Source organism: Mus musculus, chromosome 13, assembly GCF_000001635.26.
Source record: "Mus musculus strain C57BL/6J chromosome 13, GRCm38.p6 C57BL/6J".
Classification (NCBI taxonomy): domain Eukaryota; kingdom Metazoa; phylum Chordata; class Mammalia; order Rodentia; family Muridae; genus Mus; species Mus musculus.
The window spans coordinates 71,078,754-71,106,438 of record NC_000079.6 but is presented as its reverse complement, the minus strand read 5'-3'; the positions used below and the strand labels follow the sequence as shown (position 1 = coordinate 71,106,438).

General features: G+C 44.6%; 1 long non-coding RNA gene across 1 annotated transcript; it reads left to right on the top strand.

The window, feature by feature from the left end:
- The first annotated feature begins 11 nt into the window (after window positions 1–11).
- Gm40997 lies at window positions 12–27,017 on the top strand. Its single transcript, XR_873655.1, has 3 exons — window positions 12–91; window positions 3,022–3,121; window positions 26,939–27,017. It is a non-coding gene; the product is annotated as a predicted gene, 40997 (long non-coding RNA).
- Window positions 27,018–27,685: the final 668 nt, after the last annotated feature.

Genomic DNA, 27,685 nt, shown 5'->3' with positions numbered 1-27,685 from the left:
AGAATAAGGTATGTTCCTTCTCCAGCGCCATGCCTCTCTGGATGCTGCCATGCTTCCTGCTGCGATGATAATGGACTGAAGCTCTAAACCTGTAAGCCAGCCCCAATTAAATGTCCTTTAAAAGGGTTGCCTTGGCCGTGGTGTCTCTTTACAGCAATGGGAAGACAAGGGCTCACTGAGACTTATTTTTCAAGTCCCGTTGAGATCTCTGTCTACCCCAGACCCTTCCTGAAGTGTTTATTTGTCCTTAGATTTCCATGACCCTCCCGTCTGCATGAAGGTTTTTTTTGTTACCTTTGAGTGATGGGCATAATTTATCAGAAGCTACGAGGACTGCTCGATACTGGGGAAATGCCCCTGCTCGCTGCTCGAGACATGGTTCTGCCCATTGGCACAATAGCTGTGTTGTTGGGGCTGCCTGGGTTTTGCCTGGAGTGATGTGTTTAATAAGGAGGAAGGCACTATCCGCATTTTAGTTTGTGTTTTAGGGACAAGTCTCAGGTGGCAGAGACTGTCTCAAATTCATATAGAGTCCAAGACTACAAAAGGCCCCTGTCTCCCCACCGACCCTACCCAAAGAAAAATAAAAACACAGAAAACTTAAGGCCAACGTTCTCCAGAGGAAGGACTTGCAGCGCATCTGGATTGTTTTAATTTTATTTTATTTTATTTTTTCCTGTTACCACTCCCCTTAAATAAATCTCAGGTTTAAGGAGGTTACTCAGGAGGTCAGATCCACTGTTCTGTCTTTGAAGTTGGGATTCCCCCGACTTCAGCAATGCTGTTCACGGTTCAGGTATGAGAAGGGTTTTAAGGGAACTTCACTCTAGAGACTTCTAGCTCTCAAGCGCAAGTTGCCTGCTCCGTAATCAGCTTTGCCATCTGACTGCTGTATCAGAAGGTATTCACTTAGCAGTAATTAAGAGGAAAAGCTGATTTTTATTGGTTCCAACTGTTAAAGAATGTTTGCCTCGCACCCTGGCAGCTGCGGTGCACCAACGGGGCAAAGGCTGTCTTCGGCTGCCACCTAGCGTCCGCCTTCGGAAGCACGGACACTGTTTCCCCTTCGCTGAGGCCAGCAAAGGGGTCTGTGAAATTCCCCGCTGCTCACAAAGGAAAAATGATTTCCCTAAAAGCCACAGTGCTTTTTAGAGACCTTGGCCGCGGTCCAATTTAGCTTTACAGTAGGGGGGAGAGGCAAGAAGAGAAATGAGCCGTTTGATTTTGTGTTGCTGAATGTATTTTAATAAAGATTTTGAATGCATGTTTTAAGTAAATTCCCAGGCGCTGCAGGGCAGCTGGACATCACGAGAGGAAGAGGAGCTAGTGTAATCCAGAGGAACCCAAGTCACAATTACAGCGTTCACTCTTTCCTCATTTACAGTTCATGAAGGAAGCAGTGCCGTCTCGCTTATTTCATTGTTCATCTGTCTTCTAAATTCGAGTATTAGAGCATCGAGCCACTCTGAGGACGAAAAAGAAAGCAGGCACGTTAGGAAAGCCCCCAAATGTTCTGAAGCACCAGGGAAACCAAACGATTGCTCCCAAACAGCCCGTGAAATTGTCACAATTACCTCCCGAAACCACAGGGTTCTCCACGTTATTTTTCTCTCTTCCCAGCTGACTCAGAAGGAAAAGATCCAGGGATCTCTCTCAATTTAAACTGCAGGGTGGGAGGAGGCTGTCCCGGCGTGGTGCAACTGCTCTGTGAAGGATCTAACTTCAAGGCACCCGTGGCCTGTGACCCGGAGAAGGAGTTTGCAAAGTCCTAAGCCTAATTTCCAAATTTTGCACTTGAGAAAGCGGAAGCTCTCAGGAGCTGAGCATCTCTGGGCGATTACACAGCTGGTTAGAGCCGGAGCAGGCTTCTCACTGGGGTGTGCTCTCCCCTTCACTGCCTTCTCTCAACTCAATATTAATATTTATGTGCCCTATGCATGAACATACTCTGCCACATCCTACAAGACAAACATACACCTTCTAGGAGTTGGAGGGAATACGTTCTCTCACACATGCACATAGAGGAAAGCAAAGCATCCCAGCTTATAAAACTGTCTGGATTTAGAACAGATCATATCTAAAGCACCATCATGATTTCTGTGTTCTAGAACCCGAGTGTTTTCAAGATGTTTGAACAGTTCAGGGACCTTTTGCTCTGGCAATAGATTCTTCACTACAAGTATAATATATATTTAATAATATTAATATATGACAAAGATTCAAGATTTATATATATATATATGTATATATATATATATATACATACACACACACACACACACACACACACAGAGAGAGAGAGAGAGAGAGAGAGAGAGAGAGGTATATACATCCATAGGGAAATTCAGACATTAGGGCAAATTATTAATTAAATGTTCTCCTGTGTTCTAATATTTTCCATAAGAATACATGTTTAAAGTCTGAACAATTTTAATAGTAAAAGTAATTGGTAATATTGTACTGAGCCAATCCTAGTCTACTATTACTATAATTTTATAACAGTTTAAAGTGTCTCAGAGTCTATCCCTGACTCCCCCCATGAACCGCTCTCTCTCTCTCTCTCTCTCTCTCTCTCTCTCTCTTTCCCTCTCGGCCATCTATCTCCCACACTGTTCTGGCAGCCTAGTCAGATGAGCTCTGGTACCTGCTGCTAAGGCTTCCATTTTCTCACAGGAAGTATTAGATTACAGAGAGCCTAAGATTGTGTGTGTGTGTGCGTATGTACACACACACACACACACACACATATATATACATATATATATATATATGTATATATATATATATAATGTATGTCTAAATATGGCACTTAAATTGGTTACAGAAAATTCATTTTCTTTTTCTTGGTACATTCTGCTGCTCTTCATTTTACAGTTGGCATTGTTAGATAAATCTCATGATTTCCTTGGATTTCTCCTATAATTTGGTAAACTCTACACTATAAAAATTTGGTATCTTTGTTTTTGGTATAACTGAATTTGGGGTGTGTCTTTATTGGGTCCTCTCTCTTGATTTTTCTAGGTTGAAATCGTCCTTCTCCCTCTGGTGGAACTAGCCAGCAGTGGCAAAGTCTCTTCCCACCAGTGTCATCACTGGGGATGGCTTAATGATGAGTTTTCAGGTCAGTGCTGAACTCACCAAAGCGCCACCCCCTGCCCCTCGCGCTAACTCAGTTTTACTGCAACTGGCCTTCATGAGGTCTCATTGGTCTGTGCTCACACGCGGCAGGCCCCGCCATTCCCATTGACCCCCCATTCCAACTCCCTCTCTCCACAGAACCCTTGGCTCAGAGACTTCTTTTTTTTCTTTCATTTTTTTATTAGATATTTTGTTCATTTACATTTCAAATGCTATCCCAAAAGTCCCCTATACCCTCCCCCGGCTCTGCTCCCCAACCCACCCACTCCTGCTTCCTGGCCCTGGCATTCCCCTGTACTGGGACATAGAATCTTCATAAGACCAAGGGCCTCTCATCCCATTGATGGTCGACTAGGCCATCCTCTGCTACATATGCAACTAGAGACACAAGCTGGGGGGTACTGGTTAATTCATATTGTTGTTCCTACTATAGGGTTGGATGCTCACAGTCATCTATTGGATGGAACAGGGCCCTGAATGAAGGAGCTAGAGAGAGTACCCAAGGAGCTAACGGGGTCTGCTCAGAGACTTCTTGTCTTTCCCTCTCACTCAGTCACCCACATTTCTGTCCCTTCTGTGACTTAGCTCAGCGCATGCTTCTGATATCATTGACTTTGAATTATAACCAGACAGCAAAGCCATGGACTGACTGACATGGGAGCCAGCCTATGTACATTAGATGACAAAGGTCTTCCTTTGTATGAGAAGTCCATCAGGGCTTCTCACTGTCAAGGCCTGAACTTCCTCCTAGGAAACAACTGTTGTGTGTGGCTTTGTGATTTAAGAGTGTCTTTATACGTATACATGGGGGGAACCCATGGCTCCAGCTGGATGTGTAGCAGAGGATTGCCTTATCGGGCATCAGTGGGAGGAGAGCCCCTTGGTCCTGTGGAGGCTCGATGATCGAGGGTAGGGGAATGCTAGGGCACTGAAGCAGGTGTGGGTGGGCAGATGGGAGAGCACCCTCATAGAGGCAGGGGGAGGAGGGAGTGGGTAGGGGATTTGAGGAGGGGAAACGGGGAAGCGGGATCACATTTGAAATGTAAGTAAATAAAGTGACCAGTAAAAACATAAATAAAAGAGTGTCTTTATAACTTTTAATTTAATGTCTTCTATAGAGAAACCAGAGTCTCATCCATATTCTTAATTCTCTACCTTCCAGAACTTTCTCAACCTTTGCTTAATTAGAGTTTTATGGCCTGAAGTGCACACTACCAGTCTTACACAGTATAGATTACACTCTCCCATTGACTTCAATTTTCTGTTGTGGCATTGTGATTTGTATTTGGTTCGTTCTGTCTGTGCAGGTCCTGTATGAGTTTCTGCCGTCTTTCAGCTGTGTGGCTTTGGTCTTTGGCTGCTGTTTCATTACTGAAGTAATTCACACTTCTATGCATTTTCTGGTTCTTGGTATTTGGAAGCCACGTCCTACCATTTTCTGTACTACTAGCAACTGAACCTAGGACCTTGCGCCATACTAGACAAATGCTCTACCACCAAACCACATGCCCAGCTCCTTTTAATTTTCATTTGGAGACGTGGCCTCCCCACATTGCCCAGGCTAGCTTTGAACTCACTCTGTAACCCAGACAGGCTATGAGTTTGCAATTCCTCTTCTTGCTGTGTGGATAGCTGAAATTGCAGGCCCATGCCACCAGGTTTTTGTCTTCTTTGACCATCTTTAAAGTATGAGTATGCTTGAGGCATATATATGCTGTGCTTATTGTCTATGTTGCAAACACACATGAAGGAAATACTGACTTACTTCCTGCTTGACAATACTAAACATGTACAGTTTTTCCCCAAGTGGCCACAGCCACATACCCATTTCTTCCTCGTCTCTCATCCTTACCCATCTCTCTAAGAAATGCTTTCTATTTTATATGTTCTTCCAGCTTAGGCAAATGTGCAAGGATCATTCTGTAGGTTGTGCAGAGGGATACATTTTTAACTTCTTTATACTATTTAACTCCATCCTTGCTGTCATCTCCCTTCAGGACCTACAAGCCACCATACACACAGCAAATGTTTCTGAAACAAATAAATTTGCAAACACGGAAAATGGTGTATGTTATCAAGAGACAGTGCGATTGTCTCCCCTCCGGTGTGTCTGAGATGCCTCTGGGCTTCGTAAAGCATCGCACAACAAATGACAGCAGTTTAATTTCTTCTGGGTTGCAGTGAGGGAAGAGGGTGGAATTACTGGGTAAACCTTTGTTTCCCATGTTTTAGGGAGAAGTCAACCCACATTTAAGACAACTCTTGTATGTTAAAAGTTCAGGTATGGAGAATGGGTGGGCATAAATGCTAAGATAGAGACAAGCGAGACCCCTCGGAAGCTGCGGAGGGATTTTCTGTTCTGTCAAGATCAAGATATCACAATCTAGCTTAGAGGGTGTGTTCTAGCACCCAGCAGCTCACTACGATCTACATAGTGAGAAAAACTGTGTGATTATCAAAGCAGTGCTTCACACTCTGAATAGAAAGTTCACTTCATCGAGCTGAGCCTTTCCACCATGATCCTGTCAACACAGTTGAATAAGGGAGTGGAATACCCCAGAGGGCAGCTTCCTGCGCTAGGCTGACATCTGAGCAATAAGAATAGGTCTTTCATTAACAGCCCACCGGACAAGAGGCCATTCAGGACCTTGCTCTGTTGTGCAAGCTTGCTGACAGAGGCAGGTGGAGGGAAGGGTCAGATGGGAAAAGGAGAACCCTGGTCTGATTTCTGGCAGTAGAAACATCCAGCCATCCTGAGGCTTTGAACACTGATTTCTTTTCTTACAGATGGGATTTTATTTTTATTAGCACATATTGGCCTTTTAAGTGGAAATACAGAACTTGATTAAAGGAAGTCATTGACTGGGAAGGAAAACTGGGTGAGGAGACCTTCAAATCCAGGGTCTCAGAAGAGGCCTTCCTCTCTGACTAAGAAATGGACCACATTTTTTAATTGCTAAATATGTCTTTAAGGCTTTGCTTATGTGTTGGCATCAAAAGAAAAACAAACGAATTGACTGTGCCCAGGAACGGCCCCTGCCTGGCACATGCCCGAGACTCCGGTAGGATAGCATGTCTTGCAGCTTCCAAGTGTTGTGAACATTTTAATTTATTTGGAATTAACTTGATGCAGCAGTGCATTTTGCATGTTGTTTGCACAGCCTCAACTTAATCCGTCTACTTTATTCAGAAGGATGTTGTCCTTGTCCTCAGGAACTCAGGAAGCTGTGGGATTTAACTCCTAGAGGCAACGTCTCACTTAGAGGTGTGAGTAGTCTAATCGAGACACTCATTGCCCACCGCGATTGTCCTACATGTAAGCCTACGTGGTAACTTGGTAACTCTCAGTCTATTGAGAATTCCAAGTTTAGTTCATTTCAGGACTGTGTTTTACTATCACTCCGCAGAGACATAAGCTTGCAGTCTCTTCTTGGGTTATAGTCATGCCCACCTTTTATGTTTAACTCTTTCCCTACTGTCTCCCTGTCCCCTTCCCTAGGATTGCCCCCCTTTCCTGCCATCCATCTTCCTCTATCCTCCCATCCCTCCTTAAAAGCCTCCTTATTACCCTATCCTGGATCTCATTCCAGTTTTGCACCCCCACACACGCTCACCCCCACATAAATACGCAATATAAGGATCAGACACTGGGTCCCCCCTTATGACAGGGAATACAGGATGTGCGTCCTGAGTTTTATCATTTAATGTAACATTTCCCCAAATTTAAATAGTCCCTTCTATTCTGTCGGATCTTCCCAAGATACTAAGAAAGTGCATTCGGTCCAGCCAACCTCATATTCATTTGAGTGGTAATGTCAGTGTCTAACCTCACATTGGTCCTAGGCATTGCAAGAACGATGCAGAGATGTGTCCTGTGCTAGTTATCCCTCGCTCTTCTATATAAAGTGAAGCTTGACGCTGTGGTTCAATGAACTATGTACTCGGGAAGCCAGCCCCACAGTTCCCTTAGCCTGGATAGTAAGATAATGGCTGAATAATGATGGGTGCCACTTGCACACTGGAAAGTTGCAGGCATGAGGTCGACAAGAGGCCACAGGCCTCTCTCACCCAGACCTAGGGTTTTCCAGTCAAGACCAGAGGCCCAGAAGGTGTTTCCTTTTGTATCTGTTCTTCCATTCATCCGCAAACACTGCTTTAGAGACCTTTACCCAAACCATGCTCAGTGCCAAAGGATCCAGACTGTGGATGTAAGTATTGGACAAGAGGAAGGAGAGGCCATGTGACTGCAGGTACCCGACCAAGAATGCAGAAAAGGCAGGCACCAGGCAAGGAGGACGGGATGCATAGCCCAGTGACATCCATCACGAAGGGACGGCACTTTGCCAGGCTGCCCTGAGCAGGGAAATCACAGAGTGCTCATTCAGGTCAGCCACGAGGGCCTCTGAGATTATTCCAAGCCTTGAACTTCCACCTCTGGCTCAACATTATGCCCAATTAATCTCCCCCGTCCACATTTTGTCCACGTAGAGAGAGATTGCAAAGGGTCTTACTTGTCCCTGTTGTGGGACACTTTCTCCTTGGAGAGCCACAAGCACATTGCAAGATTAAACCTTCCTTTGGCCCTGAAAGGTAATTCAGCTGGATCTCGCAGGGGACAACGGGCACAGTGAGGTCCAGTAAGATGAATGAGTTACCAGAAAGCGTGTTCTGAGCCTGCCAGGGCGGCTGGATGCCGTGCTTCTCATGTCAGAGACCCTTCCTCAGAGGGCGATATCTGCTGATTCAATGCTCATGTAGCCAGGAAGAGAATGACACGCTTGAAGGTGGTGAAAACACTGCTTGCTGCAAACCACTACACCAAGAAGTCATTAGCAGAACCCCAGAAGCCCCGGGTGACTTAATTTTCTCTCACTTTGGGCTCTGTGGGTAAGCACCCTGTTGCTACACGCTGTGAGCCTCCACAGTTACCCATCAAAGGGGATGGTGGAAGTGCGGGCTGTAACTAAGATCTGAAGCCAGGATTTCCAGTTTAGTGTCCTGTGAATGTTTACTGTCAGCACGCCAGCTCCGAGGCTGACAGGTGCTGAGACTGTTGAGTGTGCAGGGGCTGTGTTCCTGAGGAAGTCTCGAGTTTACAGAGTTTTCACCAGGAGTTTTCCTTGCCTACTTTCTACTGCATTTGCTGAGGCAGAGCTACTTGCTGAGTCCAGAGATCACCAATTGCAGCTCGTCTTGTCTGCCTTGACCATCTGTCTCCACCTAGTACAGGAGTTGCAGGAGACTGTCAAGCTGTTGCGGCATTCTGTGGACCCTTGGGAGTCTGAACTCTGATTCGCAGGTTCACAGTAAATGCTTTCTCCATGGGGCTATCTTGCCAGCCTCTTTTTCCTGATTCCATTGCTCTATGTGGCTTACATTTTTATCAGCCCATAAAGACAGCTCTGAGAGGCACTCGCTGTATTTCCCATTTTTTCCACTTCCATCCCTCCATCCCTCACCCACCAGGATGGTGCAGTCCACATATGGTGTGGCTCTTCCCCGGGAATATGCTCCCAGACACACCCAGATGTGTGCTTAGCCATCCCCTAGGTGGTTTCCAATTCGTTCAAGCACCTTGGGGGCGTGCACTGTGGCACTCCCACACATACACATAGCCTGCAGTACTAAAACCAGGCTCTCTTTCCCTATCACCACTTAACACATCCTTCCCAGCTTCCAATGATCAATATTCTATAACCATATTCTGCTAATATAGGATACTTTGAGGAAACTACATTTTTTCTTTTATTGCATATTTTATTTACATTTCAAATGTTATCCTCTCTTTAGGTCTCCCCTCCAGAAACCCCCTATCCCATGCCCCATTCCCCTGCCTCTATGAGGGTGCTCCCCTACCCACCCACCCACCCACCCACTCCCACCTTCCCACCCTGGCATTCCTCTACACTGGGGCATCAAACTCCCACAGGAGCAAGGTGATATCCAACAAAGCCATCCTCTGACACATATATGGCGGCCAGCACCTCGGGTCCCTCCATGTGTACTATTTGGTTGGTGGTCCAGTCCTGGAAACTCCAGGAGTCTGGCTGGTTGACACAGTTGCTCCCCGCATGGGGCTGCAAATCCCCTCAGCTCCTCAGGGCCCCATTTTTATGCATCTGCTGATGAGCACCGAAGCTGGCTCTGTATCTTAATTGTTATGAAGGTGGGTTTGCGGGACATCTGTGGTACTTAAGCATGCTGAATCCAGTCTCTTCAGCTCTGCGCTGAAAAGTGATGGCTGCATTTTAAGTCCTTATCTCCATATTATTCTTCACTAAAAATAGGTATCTATCTCTATATTTGTAGCCCAGGTTAGCTTTGAAATCATCCTCTCAAGTTGTTGGGAATATAGATTAAAATGTACTTACACAACAGTAATTCTGCCCTTGGCCTTCCACGAATACAGATGCTTTCAGTCAAAGCAGAGTGGCTCTCTTCATACTAGCTACAATATTTCTGGTTAGTTCAACTGATATTTCATAGTCTATAACACAGCCCACCTCACTCCCTTAAAAGAGAGACATCCCATGAAAGAGCAGTGAAGCTTTCTCTTTGGGGGATCAATAGATCATATATTGGGTATCAATTTAATATTATTAACAAATTAGGTTTCAACAATGTTTCTCTGCTACAAGAAAAAAAAAAGAAAGAACAGTGGCTTTAAAATCTGTTTCATCAGTAAGGTTTTAATAGAACACACCCCAACAATGGGTAAATTTACAAATAATTTGTCTAAACAAAGGAAGTTCTAGACAATAGCTTTCACAAAGTGATTATTAAATTCAGGCCACAAAGACCTTAATTATGGAAGTTCTCTGAGGAATGAGTCAAGGTACTGATGTCGTTATTCAACACATCCTGGAGCGTGATGGACACAGAGTTCCCCAGTGAGAGGATGGGAAGGAGGAAACGGCAGCTAGAGACACCCCATGCTTCTTTGGGGAATCTATTTTTCATTTCTGAGATCCTCAGCCCTTAGGTGCAGCATGGACTTAAATGCAACCCAGATTCTTCGTGGGACTTCTAGAATGTACCACAGATCAATAATTTGTTGGTTTGTTTATGAAATATGCCAACTTACTAGGACAGAGCCATTTTTAAGGGGAAGCCACAATCAATATATATGCGCATAGATTTATGGGTGTTTTTTTGTTACAATCTGAGTAACTCCCCTTAAAGAGCTCTAAGCAGCAAGCTGGCTATTTTCAGTGTTCTCAGTGGCTCCTGGGTACCACTTTAACTCCATAGACTAAAAATATCACATCTGAGACTTTCATTCTGATAAACGCTCCTCAGAGGTAATTAATTTGAACAGGCAGATTTTAGCATTGCAGACAGTTGATGTGCTAGTCCTAACCTCAGTCTCCTGTCCACGGCATCTCCCCCTTCCAACCCCCTACCAGGGTGTCTGAACTAACTGGCCTGTGAATATTCTTACCATGTTTTTCCCTTCAGAGAATTTAAAAAGAACACGTAACTGAGAAATATGAATTAAAACACGAAACCATAAAATTTTCTCCCTGTGATCAGCCAGCGAGAATATTTCCTCAAACCCTGTGTTGCTCATTGGCCCATCTCCCAGACCCCTGGCTAACATTAATTCTAGATTTCTCAGGCACCAGAACCCCAGGATTTGGTGAAGACTATCAAGGAGAGACTACATGACTCCGTGTTTGGCTCTCCAGGCAACAGTTCACATTTTTATTTTTGCACTAGGTTGAAAATCTTCTGAATGCTAACTAATGCTCCAAGAATTACATCTGAGTTTCAAGAACGTAAAAGAAGGGTATACGCTGTTTCATTAAGTGTTCGAGCTGGAGATGAAGCCCTCATTGATAAGTCTGCATGAGGCCCCTCCCAGGAGGGTACCTAGGGTCCTCACCTGGATTCTCTAGTCACATAGTCTCAGTAGGCCATTATGGCTTTAGTGTCCATTACACAGCGGTATCAAATCCTAAGTAACACCGGACCTGTGCTTAATGCCATGGATCATGATGGCCATGGACTCCTGCTTGAAAGGCATCTCAAAGCAGTGTGGAGCACATCACTACTGTGTCAGAGGCATGCTAAGAGGATGGGCAGTTGCTGGAAGGAAGAGTACCAAAGCCAGGTTTCAGAGGGACAGGGAGAAACCACCTAGAGGTTGGTGACAGCCATAGTGTTAAAGCAGACTGTAGCCTCTTTCCCTTGCTGGGTTGCCAGGAGTGGTCACTTTGTCCTGGGCACTTTTTATCCACTTCCAAATGATTTCCATTCCACAGCCCACCCAGGAGCCGATCAGCCCCGTCCGCTGGGTTCAAGGCATCTGGAGGTGTGTGACTTGTACCACACTCACAGACTTTTGAATTGGAATTATTTTCCAAACCTGAAAACCATCTTGGTGTCTGAAGAAAGAGCATGAGTGTGCCCCATGCGGCAGACTTCTGCAATTATTTGCTGAGGTTCCACAAATATTTGCTGAGGTCTTTGGGATTAAAAAAAAAACAGGGTGTAAAGCACACAGCTCCACCTAGAAGTGCACAGTCGGCAAGGATCCTGAGCCAGGAGATCAGTCCAAACCACCGGCTCTTTTAGAGCAACAATGGTAGGGACTGGGTCTATGTGCTTAAATAATGAAAATATGTCTTTAAAACAAATGTAATGATGTCTGCCATTTGCAGAAAAATGGGTAGAACTGAAGATCATTGTGTTACCAGAGTTAAGACGAATGTCACATCTTTGCTTGCACACAGAACCTAAACAAACATTCGTATGCACGTAAATAAGTGTGTATACCTGACTATGTTCATATACATGTGTATATCATGAGAAAATAGAAGGGAGAAAATTTGGGGAAAAGAAGAAAACCAGGGAGCCAAGAGGGGCCTGTAGTGTGAGAGAGCAATGGAGGACGGATGAATAAATCCATGACACTTTTGCATGAAGACGCCAAGGTGAAACCCAGTGTTTTATACACGTATAAACCTATTATTCCTGAGACTGGGGCACAGCAAGGAAGCCCACTGAAGTCTCTCTGCTCCTAGGCAGCGGGAGCAGGGCAGCAAGACAGGGCAGCAGGAGCAGGGCAGCAGGAGGAGGGCAGTGGGAGGAGGGTAACCAGCAGGAGGAGGGCAGAGGGGAGGGGGTGCCAAGGGAGAAGGTGCCATAGGAGGATGGCAGTACACTCAGAAAGGGCCACATCCCAGCCTCACACAAGCATTGCGGTGCCACAAGTGCGGCTGTTCAGGACAGAGCAGCAGGAATTGTTGGTGCTGGGCCACCTGCCCTGGTGGGACTGTAGGAACCATACTATCACCTGTCACAGCACAGCCACCAAATCAAGCAAGAAGTTGATCACTAATGATACAGCAAAGTTACTTTGACAAATCAGCCAGTTTCTAGAATTCAGAGTTTTATGTAAAGAAAAAAGGGGGGGGGTGGCTAAAAAAAGTCTACGGTTTACTTTTTCTTGTCTTTTTGTAGCAATGTCAAGACTGGGGTTGTAAACATTTTGTAATTCAACTACCTCAGAAACCTACATTGTTCTCTCCTATTTAGAATCTACCCTGGGGCTCTGTAACCCAATTTAGAAAACACGTGTTTATGCTAAGCAAAAACAATAACTACAAAAAAAAAAAAAACCCAAAAAAACAAAAAACAAAAAAACCCATACTATGTGGTCCAGCCCAGTACAGGTTCACACTGAGATGGTGACTCATCACACATCAGAGACAGGTTCTAAAGACCAGGAACATAAGTAGCTTCCTGGCCCCCGAGTCCAGATTTAAAGGAAGTACAGCCATGTGCTCATCTATGCTCCCTAGCTGTGGTATGGCTGCCATGATCAGATCATGTTGGGGAGAGGTTTATATTGGCTTCTGTCACAGAGAACTCAGTGTGGGGGTTTCACAGCCCTGTTGCCTTGGTCCAGCGGTGAGATAGTTTGGTACAGCAGCAGTACATGGCAGAGTAAAGCTGCAAGAGGTGGCAGGGACCTTAGTATAAGTCTCAAGATCAGACATGCCGAGCGTGGTGGCACACGCCTTTAATTCCAGCACTCGGGAGGCAGAGGCAGGCGGATTTCTGAGTGTGAGGCCAGCCTGGTCTACAGAGTGAGTTCCAGGACAGCCAGGGCTATACAGAGAAACCCTGTCTCAGAAAAAAAAAATCACACACTAGTGGCTGGCTTTCTCAAACTGAGACTAGCCTCCTGAAGTCCATCCCACCAGAGGTACTAGACATCAGGCATTCCACACTGGAGCCTTTGTGGACTATTTGAGATCCAATCCAGTAGTCAACGAGAGCTGGAGGATGAGGTGGAAGAGATGACTATGGCATTAAGGTCTGAACCTTGAAGAGACATGTCTTCTTTATATTTTCTTAATAACCCTTTAATTATAGATTACTTTCAGTAATACACAAAAATTATGATCACAGTGTAAAAAGCTTGTATATTGCCCCACATCCAGCTCTTCTGTAGTTTTTGAATTAGGCAATGTTGATATGTTACTATTACTCAAAGTCTTCCCCCTATTCCAGGATCCCATTGAAGATGTACTACAGCGGTTGGCTGTGTCCCAAGATCCCCTTACATGCCATGGTTGGGGTATTCCTTGTTGGCTATGACCTTAAGGATGTCCAGGATTAGTGATTATTTGTTCTGTGTCGAAGGCACCTGGTAATTTCATGATTAGGCTTAAGTCAAATGTGCCTGGAGAGACCACAGAGGTGGAAATGCTGTTTTCTTTGTGACTTGTTGAGGATACAACTTGTCAGCGGCTATGTGTGATTTTTGAGAAGAAATTTCTATCTCCAAACAACCAAGGCCAGCGGGGGTGACCACTATTCAAAAGTGGCTCCTGTCAGGTTTGATAAGACTAAGAGAGGCCACAAATCCAAAGATTTGTGTCTTATTAAAAAGGGGGGGGGGTCGGGAATAATATGAAACATAGAGAGGACGTATCAGGAGGCCATGAGGGACAGAAACAGCTATGCAGCGATAAGTATACTTTAGGAGCTGTCAGAAGCTGAAGAAGTATAGAGGACCCTGAATAAGATCTTCAGAGGGTGCACATCCCTAATGACAGCTTGGTTTAGGTTATTGGGCCTCTAAAAATACATGTCTGTCTGTCTGTCTGTCTGTCTCTCTCTCTCTCTCTCTCTCTCTTTTCAGAAATTTGCTCACTTTGCAGAATTTGACCAAGGTAGCTGTATTAGTCAGGGTTCTCTAGAGTCACAGAACTTATGGATAGTCTCTAGATAATAAAGGAATTTATTGATGACTTACAGTCGGCAGCTCAATTCCCAACAATTGTTCAGTCGCAGCTGTGAATGGAAGTCCAAGGATCTAGCAGTTATTCAGTCTCACGCAGCAAGCAGGCGAAGGAGCAAGAGCAAGAGCTAGAGCTAGACTCCCTTCTTCCAATGTCCTTATATTGTCTCCAGCAAAAGGTGTAGCCCAGATTAAAGGTGTGTTCCACCACACCTTTAATCCCAGATGAAAGGCATAGCCCAGATTAAAGGTGTGTTCCTTAACTCGGAGATTCAATCTTCTGGAATCCATAGCCACTATGGCTCAAGATCTTCAAACCAAGATCCAGATAAGGATCTCCAAGCCTCCAGATAAGGGTCACTGGTGAGCCTTCCAATTCCGAATTGTAGTTCATTCCAAATATTGTCAAGTTGACAACCAGGAATAGCCACTACAATCCACCCCTTGTCAACTTGACACAAATAATATCTCATGTTCACATGAAACAATAACAAGGTTGTAAATACGCCTAACATGATATAACTATCCCTCGTACAATCGCAAACTCATTAGTAAATTTACAATGGGCATTCATATTACTTTATAATCCTCGTTTCTGCAACTGGTTACGTGGCCTTAATTGGTATTTATAACTACCTTCCTCTACTACCCATTCTGTATTTCCTTCACCTTCAGCCAGCACCTCAGCAGGTCTTGGCTCTTTTCCTGGAGGATTGACCCATACCTTCATTCCTGATGGGTCTGCGTCCTTTGTCATCCTGCTTGGATTAGGCTGTTGTAGTTTCCCATTGACTTTAATCACAGGACATGGTAGTACTAAGAGACGCCCTAAGGGATCTCCTGCACTCCAGACATAATCTTGCTTACCACCATTGTGAAGAGGTAATCCAATTTCCCCATGGTAATCTGGATCTATCACCCCTCCTAACACTGTTATTCCTTTTTTAGCCTGTTGGTTTAAGGGCATTAGAAGCCCAAAATGACCAGGGGGAAGTCTGAGCTTCCAGTTCAATGAAATGTTTGTTGTAGCTCCTGGTAGGAGCACTCCCCTCTCTGGAGCCAAAACTTCTAAGCCAGCAGAACCTAGAGTTATGGGGACAGGAAGCAAAAATTTTCCTAGAGGGTCACTAGGAGTGATAGTAAGTGGAACTATTCCGTTTTCCACCCCTTGATTCCTGGACCCATGAATCCTGGCTATGGGTGAAACTGTACCATATATCGAGCGCTGATTCAAAGCATATACTGCCTTCTGAAGAACTCTGCCCCAGCCTTCCAAGCTGTTACCACCTAATTGGCGCTGTAACTGCGTCTTCAAAAGGCCATTCCATCTTTCTATCAGCCCAGCTGCTTCAGGATGATGGGGAATGTGGTAAGACCAGTGAATTCCATGATCGTGAGCCCACTGTCGTACTTCTCTGGCTGTGAAATGAGTTCCTTGGTCAGAAGCAATACTGTGTGGAATACCATGACGATAGATGAGGCATTCTGTCAGTCCGTGAATGGTGGTTTTAGCAGAGGCATTACGTGCAGGAAAGGCAAATCCATAACCAGAATAAGTATCTACTCCAGTAAGAACAAAACGCTGTCCTTTCCACGAAGGAAGTGGTCCAATGTAGTCAACCTGCCACCAGGTTGCTGGCTGGTCACCTCGAGGAATGGTGCCATATCTGGGGCTCAGTGTTGGTTTCTGCTGTTGGCAAATCTGGCAATCAGCAGCAGCTGTAGCCAGGTCAGCCTTGGTGAGTGGAAGCCCATGTTGCTGAGCCCAAGCATAACCTCCATCTCGACCACCATGGCCACTTTGTTCATGTGCCCATTGAGCAATGACAGGGATGGCTGGGGAGAGAGGCTGATTGTCCACAGAACAGGTCATCTTATCCACTTGATTATTGAACTCCTCCTCAGCTGAAGTCACCTTTTGGTGAGCATTTACATGGGACACAAATATCTTCACATCCTTTGCCCATTTGGAGAGATCTATCCACATACTTCTTCCCCAGATGTCTTTCTCACCAATTTTCCAATTGTGATCTTTCCAAGTCCCTGACCATCCAGCCAATCCATTGGCTACAGCCCATGAGTCAGTGTATAATCGTACATCTGGCCATTTCTTCTTGCAAACAAACTGTAATACCATGTGTACTGCCCGAAGTTCTGCCCACTGTGAAGATTTCCCTTCACCTGTGTCTTTCAAGGTTGTCCCAGAAAGGGGTTGTAATGCTGCAGCTGTCCACTTCTGGGTGGTGCCTGCATAACGTGCAGAGCCATCAGTAAACCAGGCTCTAGTCTTCTCCTCTTCGGTCAGTTGATCATAGGGAACACCCCATGAGGCTATAGGTGCATGCTTGGCAGCAGATGGCATTGTAACAGGAGTAGAAACCATAGGCATTTGAGCAACTTCTTCATGTAACTTGCTTGTGCCTTCAGGACCTGCTCTGGCCCGATCACGTATATACCACTTCCATTTGATAATAGACTGCTGCTGTGCACGTCCCACTTTATGACTTGCAGGGTCTGATAGTACCCAGCTCATGATGGGTAGTTCAGGTCGCATAGTGACTTGGTGTCCTATTGTCAGGCGTTCAGTTTCCACTAAGGCCCAATAGCAGGCCAAGAGCTGTTTTTCAAAGGGAGAATAGTTGTCTGCAGATGATGGTAGAGCTTTGCTCCAAAATCCCAAAGGCCTTTTCTGTGATTCACCTACAGGGGCCTGCCAGAGGCTCCAAACAGCATCTCTATCAGCCACAGACACCTCAAGTACCATCGGATCTGCTGGGTCATATGGTCCAAGTGGTAGAGCAGCCTGCACAGCAGCCTGGACCTGTTGAAGGGCCTTCTCCTGTTCCAGGCCCCACACAAAGCTAGCAGCTTTCCGAGTCACTTGGTAAATAGGCCTAAGTAACACACCCAAGTGAGGGATGTGTTGTCTCCAGAATCCAAATAGACCCACTAAACGTTGTGCTTCTTTCTTGGTTGTAGGAGGGGCCAGGTGCAATAACTTATCTTTCACCTTAGAAGGAATATCTCTGCATGCCCCACACCACTGGACTCCTAAGAATTTCACTGAGGTAGATGGTCCTTGAATTTTGGTTGGATTTATTTCCCATCCTCTGATACGCATATGTGTTACCAATGAGTCCAAAGTGGTTGCTACTTCCTGCTCACTTGGTCCAATCAGCATAATGTCATCAATATAGTGCACCAATGTGATATTTTGTGGAAGATCCAAACGATCAAGATCCCTTCTAACTAAATTATGACACAGGGCAGGAGAGTTAATATATCCTTGAGGCAAAACTGTGAAGGTATACTGTTGGCCTTGCCAACTGAAAGCAAATTGCTTCTGGTGGTCCTTATGGACAGGTACTGAGAAGAAGGCATTTGCCAGATCAATAGCCGCATACCAGGTGCCAGGAGATGTGTTAATTTGCTCAAGTAAGGAAACTACATCTGGTACAGCAGCTGCAATTGGAGTTACTACCTGATTTAGTTTTCGGTAATCAACTGTCATTCTCCATGATCCATCTGTTTTCTGCACTGGCCAGATAGGAGAGTTAAATGGAGATGTGGTGGGAACCACCACCCCTGCATCTTTCAAGTCCTTGATAGTGGCAGTAATTTCTGCAATTCCTCCAGGAATACGATACTGTTTTTGATTCACTATTTTCTTTGGCAGAGGCAACTCTAAAGGCTTCCATTTGGCCTTTCCAACCATAATAGCCCTCACTCTACAGTTCAGGGAACCAATATGAGAATTCTGCCAATTTCTGAGTATATCTATCCCAATTATACATTCTGGAACTGGGGAAATCACCACAGGATGTGTCCGGGGACCTACTGGACCTACTGTGAGTCGGACATCAGTCAAAACTCCATTAATTACCTGCCCTCCATAAGCCCCTACTTTAACTGGAGGGCCACAATGTTTCTTGGGATCCCCTGGGATCAGTGTCAACTCAGAACCAGTATCCAGCAGACCCCGAAAAGTCTGATTATTTCCTTTTCCCCAGTGTACAGTTACCCTTGTAAAAGGCCGTAGGTCCCTCTGGGGAAGAACTGGAGAAAGGGTAACAGCAAAACCTTTGAGTGTCTTATCAAGATCCTTCCTCAGAGGAACCTGGCCACCCCTTCATTCAAGGGGTTCTGGATCTGCAAACTGTCTCAAGTCTGGAAATTGACTCACTGGCCGAGATTGCTGTTTACCACGATCTAATGTAGCCTTTCTTTCATTTGGCTGTTTACCACGATCTAATGTAGCCTTTCTTTCATTTGTTTGAGAATTTTTCTGCTTATACAGATCAAACAAATATGCAGTAGGCTTCCTATGTATTTCATTCCTGGAAACACCATGATTGGTTAGCCAGTACCAAAGGTCCAACCGAGTCATGCCATTATAAATTTCACCTCTCCTGTGCTGACCATTACTGGGTATGTTATTATAAACATTCTTTTGTCTACGCTGTCCATTATAATAACTAGGATCACCTTGTCTCCGGCGATTCAATGCTGCCACCTGGCCCTTGTTACCTCGGGATCCAACTAAACCCAGTGAATTTAATTCATCTAATTGAGCAGAAGCATCTCCAATGCTAAGATCTGGCACAAGGAAAAGGGAAAGAACAAAACCCTTCAAATGTGCTGGTGCCCCTCTCACCAATTTGCGTCTTATAGAGCTGGTGAAAGGCATATCTTCTGGACCTTCCCATTGTGGACAATTATGCTTTACACAATATATCCACTCTAGCATTGCAATTTCCCTAAGTCTTAAAATCCCTTCATCAACACTAAGCCACGGAATATCAGGCATCTCCAAGTCATTTCCAGTAGGCCATCTTTTGATAAACACCTCAGCCAACCATTCAAACAAACTTTTGACACCTTTTTTAACTATGCGAGCTTCCGTATTAAACCTAGAATCTCTACTCAGAGGACCCATGTCAATAAACTCAGCCTGCTCTAGTTTTATGTTCCTTCCACCCTTATCCCACACCCTTAAAATCCATTCCCACACATATTCACCAGGTTTCTGCTTGAATGAATTAGCAAACTCATTAAGCTCCTTAGTAGTGTAGCGAATTTCCTCATGGACTATACTTTCTACCTCCCCTCTAGGAGCCTGTTTTGCTTTGAGTCTGGTTACAGGTCTAGAAGAAACTATTGGTGGGCCGTGAGCAGACTCTGCAAAATTAATTTCCTCATGTGGGGAAGGCATTATTTCAAGAGGTGGGGCTGAGGGTACTACTTCCTCAGGTGGGGCAAACCCTTGAGAATCTGAGGATTCAAAATTCTCAGCTTCAACATGGTCTTCCCACACATCCCCGTCCCATGCTGTAGGATCCCATTCTTTGCCAATTAGAGCCCTTACTTTACCTGTCGACACACTCTGAGGCTGAGACTTGAATTTTCTCTGTAGTTCAGCCAACCTTACAATGAGAGTTTCTGTTTGATTTTCTGCAACTTGAGCTCTATTGCTACAAGAGAGAAGATTCTCCTCAAGGACACACTTAGCAACTTTTAGATCGTTTACTTGTGTCTGGAGCCTTTCGATTTTATCACACAACTCCTTCCTTTCATTCATCATTTTTTCCACAGATACTAAGAGCAGCCAGCCAGTAAAATCATTTTTCGATTTTTTCCCCATCTTGTAGAAAGCTTTGTGCACTGAATCACCTAATTCATTAAGAAAATCAAGGGCATTAGCTTCTTTAAGTTCGGAATATAGTTTCAACCATGGGTCTTCAAAATTCTCTGAGCTCCCAGGAGGGAGAGAATCTGGAGAGGTTTCAATATTTGAAAGTGCTGGTGGATCAACAAGCCAATTCCAGTATTTTAAAAGATTCATCCTTGTACTTCTGTTACTCTAGAACCACTCCTGGTACCAACTTCTGTATTAGTCAGGGTTCTCTAGAGTCACAGAACTTATGGATAGTCTCTAGATAATAAAGGAATTTATTGATGACTTACAGTCGGCAGCTCAATTCCCAACAATTGTTCAGTCGCAGCTGTGAATGGAAGTCCAAGGATCTAGCAGTTATTCAGTCTCACGCAGCAAGCAGGCGAAGGAGCAAGAGCAAGAGCTAGAGCTAGACTCCCTTCTTCCAATGTCCTTATATTGTCTCCAGCAAAAGGTGTAGCCCAGATTAAAGGTGTGTTCCACCACACCTTTAATCCCAGATGAAAGGCATAGCCCAGATTAAAGGTGTGTTCCTTAACTCGGAGATTCAATCTTCTGGAATCCATAGCCACTATGGCTCAAGATCTTCAAACCAAGATCCAGATAAGGATCTCCAAGCCTCCAGATAAGGGTCACTGGTGAGCCTTCCAATTCCGAATTGTAGTTCATTCCAAATATTGTCAAGTTGACAACCAGGAATAGCCACTACAGTAGCCCAGGGTATGAGGAAACATCCAAGAGTCCAGAACTCACCACCAGCCTAGTTAGCTGCTTTCATTCAGCTGCAGGGCTCTCAGGCTCCTCCCAAGTTCTATGACATTGTCCTACACAGTAACTGATGTTGCTGTCCAAGGTTCAGCCCCCAGCGAATGGGGGAGGGGGTGTCTCACCTTTCTGGTGGAATTTTGGATTTTTATCTGACCAGGTATCAGCTCTTTCTCTCACTTTACACATGCAATCGTTCCTCCAGATTTACATGGACTCCCACATAGCCTGTGTTACAGTTCTTTGTTGCGCTGTCTTTCTGTGTGTAATCTCTCCCAGTGTGGCCCCCTGCTGCTCCATCAGCCAGGTCACTGTACTCCTGTGACTTAACCCTGTTATTAGAATTAGGATTTATTTCCCAGCATTCTCTTGGTTTCCAACACAGTATGGCACGCCAGCCTTGTCTCACAAGTTTCAGATCCAATCCTGGGGCCAGCTGTTCCTCCAAAGAGTGCTTTTAATTTGTTAATGTTTTCCCAGAAACAGAGATCAGGATGTGGGCTGGCTGGCTGCTACTCAGCTAGGCTTGCTTCCTGATTGGCTGTTTACTCTCGGTTGTCCCTCAAAGATGTTGCTTAAGCTGCCTAAGCTTCATTTTATTTAGGTTCCAAGAAGAAGTTTACACAGCAACAACAACAACAACAAAATAATAATAATTCAGCCAGTCTCAACTGAACAAACTAGCAAAATCAGCCTTTAGTGTTCATCTCTCCAGCAAACCTTGGCCAAGCGACTGTGCAATGGGAAGACTTGGGTTCAGAGCAGCCTCTTTAAAAAAAAATCTTATAAAATACAGACTTTTGAATAGTTATAGTAATTGGCCATCAAATGACTTCATCTCCCAAACTTCACTTCTCGTGGGGAAAAAGGTCACATAGAGAATTCATGGGCCCAAGGGTAAATGTCTGTATTTTCTAGGGTTTTCAAATTCGAATTTAAATATGCGACCCTGTCCTTTTCAAAATATTGTTAGTATATTTTATTAAGTGATAGCCCATGCGTGGTGTTTAAACTCTGTCTGCTGTACAGCTGGCAGGGTGGGTCTGTTCAGATGTAGTGTGTGTTGTGTCAGGAGAAGAGGGAGGCCCTGCATATATTGATCTTAGAGGGGTCCTCTGAACTGTTGACATCTGAAAAGGGTCACGTGGTGGGTTAAAGGTTAATGAAGCAAGAGCCTTGAGGCTCACTCTCCACAGGCCCTGCAATATATGCCCTCTTCTAGTGCGTTTGAATACAGCGAGTGTGTGCTCACATAAAATAAATGAATATGTCTTTCTCTTTTCTTTTTTAAAGAAGCTGTTATTCCAGTTGCAGACATTTACATTTTAAAAGAGATCGACATATAAATGCAAAGACTGAGATGCAGCGCAGTGAGCATTTCAAACCCAGGGACAAAGAGAAGCAATGTGAAGATGCCAGGACTGCCTTCCTCTGAGATAAACACCAGGCCATGGCTCCACAGTCATCCCCAAGAGAAGGGAAAGGCTGACCTGACCAGCATGCCACTGAGAATGCTTTTGTTTTAATCAACACTGAAAAAGCTTCAAATCATGAAGTCTGTGGATAATCTGTAGAGAAGTGAAGATGGCTGTATGCGAGCTCGTGGTAACAGGAAGGAACTGGTAACAGGAGACCCAGGCAGCAAAACATCACACATAGGTAACTTTTACACCAAACACATCCTTTGTCTCTCATTCTGGAAGCCAGAAACCTTACACAAGAGCTGAACGTTTCTGGTTCCTCTGAGCTGTGAGGAGAGTCTGCCCAGACATCCTCTGGGCTTCTCTGGTATGATATCAGAATTAGGCATTGCTTGGCTGGACTCTGAATGGACCCCCTGCCTTTTTCTTCAATGATCCCACTCCTAGGTTGGCTCCACCCTAAGACCCAGACACCCAATCATTCTGATCACAGCGTACCATAAGGTCCTCATTGGTTTGACTGACGTTTTAAGACTCCACTTCCAGACAGGACCACACTGATCAGGCCTCAACATGCGAAATTGGGAGTCACATCTCAACCCAAGACACAAAGGGCAGCTGAAGTCACATGGTGGCACTTTTAGAACAGTGAACACTTACTCTCATTAAACACAAGAGAGCTAAGAATGCTCCTAGGTGAGCAGCCCAGGGCTTAATTCAGCTCTTTCATATGAGAATTATTTCTCTGAGGTTTGTACAAAGGCTTCTAAGAACAGCAACACACTTTCCAGTGTCACCCACAACATGCAAAGCATCTTGGGACTGCTTGGCCTTTTCATCGCAGGGAGTGAATGTGTTTTTTGATGTGTTTCTGTCAATAAGCAAAACAATAAAGTCATCTCCAAGTATATTTTACACAGTCAGAAGTTGAAGGAATAAGGTTTCTTCTTATGTCAAAGTAATTTTGCACAGCTCTTCATTGCATTATTCTGAGTTAAATCATGTTTATTTTGGGTACCTTAAAGTCATCGTTTCTATTTAACATATTCATGATAGGAAAAGCCCTATTTCATAGGGCAGAGGAACAAAGGAAGATTGTGAAAATAAACTTTTTAAAAAGACCGATATTTCTCCCCCAAAGAAAAAGTAGTCTCCTACCACCAATGGGTGTCATTTGCAACAACTCTGCACAAATTATTCTGGGACATGTGATGGTCCCCTAGGCCCCTCTAGGTGACCCCCAGGCTAATCTCATGTAGTATTGATGCTTATAATATGAAAATGTCTATATTTTAGTTTCCAGAATAGATGGTTTATGAATAATTTATAACATTTAATAAAACCAGACATTGTCTCATTAATGTCTCATCAGAGGTGAGGTGGATCCTTCTCTGATATCTGGCATTTTGGGGTCATGTACCAGGTAAAACTGGGTAAAGAAATAAGCATTTACAATCTGGAAAATTTGAGGTTTGATTCTTGGAGATTTTAATTACTTATCAGACTTAAAATAATGACCTCATGTATGGGTTAATTTCTCTGCTCTGCTGTGACTATTTTTCTTTCCTTGTAAATACTTATGGAAGATGAAGTGCAAAGGCTTGCCAGCTCTGACAGAGGTCATATAGTAGAATGCTGTGTTGCTTAGTTATAGTCAAACTGGTACAAAACTGTGTCACCTGGGAAAGGAGACCTTAAGAGGGGAATTGTCTTAATCAGATTGACCTGTAGGCAAGTCTGTTATGGATTTTTTGATTGATGATTGATGTAGGAAGGCCTAGGCAACTGTGCTTGATATCACCCCTGATCTCATGGTCCTGTGTGGTATAAGAGAGCAGGTTGGACAAGCCATGGAGCAAAAGCCAGTGCATAGCATTCCTCCAAGGCTTCTGCTCTACTTCTGGCCTCCAGGTTACTCGTGAGCTCTTGCCTGGGCTCCCCATGATAATAGAGTCTTAAACCCTTTCCTCTCCAAGTTGTTTTATCAGAGTTTCATCACACCAAAAGAAAGCAAATGAAAGCAGGAATTGGTTCTAAGTGTGGGGCATTACTATAAAAGACATGACCATGTAGTTTTTAGGGGATTTTGGAAGAGTTTCTGAGTGTTCAGAACTTACGTGAGCTGTTATGTGATCTTGGAAAATAGGACCATTGAGAGATATGGGCCCGAGTTCTAAAGTTTCACAAAGAAGCAAAGACTCTGTAAGTCCACTTGTGTTTTAAACTCGGAATCTATTGAAGTGAAACCTCTGCTTCCTGGGACAATCATTTCTTGTCGACTGAGGCTAAGAATCAGGTATAATTAATAAGAGACCAGCATCATTGAGGTGAAATCTTGGAAGTATTTCCTCAGGCCAGCACATAGAAGGTGTGGCCTAGTATGGTGAAAAGCTGCATATGATATGGAAGAGTCTCCCCTGTGGAATGGAAGCTGCAAGGTTTAAGGGGTCATAGAGAGAGACTGAGGCCTGGCATGAGGTGGCAGGAACAGCAGAGTCTCTGAAAAGAATCCAGGAGACCATCAATGAAGGTGTGGCCTCAGTTGCAGCAGAGATTCCCAAACAACAGCATATTGAAGATGTCAGGACTGTGGAACTTCAACCAGGGGTGGTGACTGAATGCAGTAGAGCCAGTGTCTGAGAACACGGTTGCGTTATTGGTGCATAACTGGACTTCCCAAGTCCATTGGAATGCTCTCAGACACAGCACACAGAGTCATTGGCACTGCTGGATTTAGTTCGGCTTTCATCTGATTGCTTTTATGCCTTGCTCTTTCCTTTTGAAGTGAAGTATGTAACATAGTGAGATTTCACGGGACCCCACAGTTAGGGATCTTTGAACTTTTAAAGTGTTGGGATTCTTAAAAGATAGAGCTTTTAAAAGTTGCACCGTGTTTTATATTGTGACGCTAACCTGAGATCTTGGAGATAAACAAGGAAAGGAGGGTGATTTAATAGTGATATGTTTATGTGCCAAGTTGATAGTATCGTTGCGGTTAGTTTTTGTCAACTTGACACAGTCTAGAGTCACCCCAGAAATGGGAACCTCAACTGAGGAAGTATTTCAAGCAGATTGTCTTATGGGCAAACCAGCTGGGTTATTTTCTTGGTTAATGTTTGATGTCGAGGGCCCAATCCTCTGTTCATAGTGACACACCTCAGAAAGTGGTCCTGGGGCGGATAGGAGAATAGGCTAAGTAAGCCACAAGGAGCAAGACAGTAAGCAGCATTCCTCCATAGCCTCTGCTTCAGCTCCTGCCTCCAGGTTCCTGCTTGAAATGCTCTCCTGGCTTCCTCCATGACAGAGGGCAACCTTCAGGATGCAACAATCACTTTCCTCCCCAGTTTGGTTTTATCTAGTGTTTAATCACAACAACAGAAAGCAAACTATGGTGGTGATGCTGATTATAACGTTGTGGTTAATTATGCAACTGTTAAATTGAGCTTTTTGAAGATGGCCGAGACACTTGTTCTGGAGATTGTTCACTATGACGTGAGGAGAGAGCATCAGAAGAAGCCTGAGGAGAAGCCATCCTCAGCTCTGAGTCTTCCAAGAGTCACATGGAATCTACACTGTTTATCTCATCTATTAAATTATTTCAAAGCCTGTGCATGCACTCATGTGCAAAGGCACACATGTGGAGCTCAGAAGACAACCTGTGTGGCAGTCTGGTCAAAGAGCTTTCCTGTGATTCTCCTGTAACTTCCTCCTGTTTCTCATAGAGGTGCTGTAGATATGGATGGTTGAGCTATGTTTCTCATTTTAGGTCCATCCTGAGGATTTAAACTTAAGTCCTCATACTTGGGCCATAAATGCTCTCCAAATACTAAGTTACATTCTCCCCCCACTCCCCCTACCGCCACTCAACGTGTACCACTGTCTTTAAGATCAGGATCATGTAACTGCTTTCAAACTGATAGAGACTAAAATATTTCTACCATGTCCCACAGGACAAAAGAAAACCCTTCACCTCTTTCTATTCTTCTTTTCTTCTCTCTGGGCATTCATAGCTTGGGAGTGGAAAGGAGGTGAGGTTAGGACCAGACACATCTGACCTATAGGATTAAGATGTGTCTGTGGCAGGTGGAGGTGAGAAAACACCCTGAGGTCAATGCTCCTCCAGAGAGGGGTAGCACAGGCTAGCTGTCACCATGCCTGCTTGAATAATAGTGCCTGAGACCTGGTCAGTCTGAACAGGAAATTCTGAGAACTTCTAGGTTCCCTGAGAATCTTCACAATCCCACTCCACCTTTGACCCTGCCCAAGGGAGTTGGCTGGATTCAGTTGAATTACCAAAAGAATATACTTCCCTCTCCATATCTGATACCTCTTGATAAACCCAACATTTTGCAAGGCAGATCTAGAATGCCTCTGGTAGACAGTCTACAGTACCATAAGTCATCCCACTTATGACTCAGCTTTCTGCATAAATGGCCCCAGGCATCCTGGTTGTTGCCTCCCCATCCCCATCCCCACCCCCAGACAGGTTGCCTCTTCTGTGTTGAACACTTCCTTCCTATACTCCTAGCCAAGAAGCTCATACATCATTCTGATTCTCCCCATGGCAGTCTAGACTAAACATCTCCCACACACTTCCCTCTCGACCTCTTTAGCACCCTGCACTTTGCACCATTAGCTAGGTATTTGCTTACAGTCAATGATCAGTTTTATCTGCATTTCTACCAGGTGGAAAAGTGAATGGTGCATAGTGGATGCCTGCTAAAGCCTGGATGGATGACTGGATTAATTAAACCTTAAGGGAGACATAAGGTAGGTCCACTAATAAATTAGACACAGAAAGGAAAATGTCTTGATGTCATACAAGGAGCATCTTCATTCAGCAAATACTTATATTATTCATATGATGAAACAGAAAGCAAAAGGCTCTGGAGAATGGCTCTATGCTGTGCAGACTTGAGGACCCGAGTCTGGATCCCCAGCAACAACATAAGTTCTGGGCATAGCAATAAGCTCCTATAACACAAGCCGTGGGTGCGTAGTCCAGGGACTGCATGACCAGTTCTTTTATCCCTAAGCTCCAGGTCCTGGAGAATCAATATCTCAGACAATAGGGTGGAGAAGCAATTGAGGAGGACCCCCAGTGTAGAGATCTGGAAGGTAACCCTGAGTGTGGAAGGTAACCCTGGGGATGGAAGCTAACCCTGAGTATGGGAGACAACCCTGAGTGTGGGAGACAACCTTAAGTGTGGGAGACAACCCTGAGTGTGCAAGGTAACCCTGAGTGTGCAAGGTAACCCTGAGTGTGCAAGGTAACCCTGAGTGTGCAAGGTAACCCTGAGTATGCAAGGTAACCCTGAGTTTGGGAGATAACCTTGAGTGTGGAAGGTAACCCTGAGCATGGAAGGTGCCCTGTTTTTCCAAATTCATTTTTGGGTTTACAATGAAAATCATGAGTTGTCCTAGCACACTGAG